The following is a 260-nucleotide window of genomic DNA, read 5'->3' as shown; positions in this document are numbered from 1 at the left end:
TTCCAGACCAGATTCGGCACTGCTGCAGTTTCCAGGTTGCAAAGTGCGCTCCAAATCCTTGAGCCACAGACGGCCTGTTTGGCAGTGCTTATTGGACAAAAGAAGCCAGTCTTGAACGATTGAACGAAAGTAATTTTAATTGTCCTAAAATACATTTTATTTTCATTCTAAAATTTTTGATCTTGAGGCAATAATAATTTAAAAATATTATAAAAAGTGTAGGTTATATGAAGAAACAAATTAAGATAACAACATTACAG

This window comes from Halyomorpha halys, unplaced genomic scaffold (genome assembly GCF_000696795.3).
Source record: "Halyomorpha halys isolate HHAL.00 unplaced genomic scaffold, Hhal_1.1 Scaffold2104.1, whole genome shotgun sequence".
NCBI classification, from domain to species: Eukaryota; Metazoa; Arthropoda; class Insecta; order Hemiptera; family Pentatomidae; genus Halyomorpha; species Halyomorpha halys.
This window is presented reverse-complemented; position numbering follows the sequence as displayed.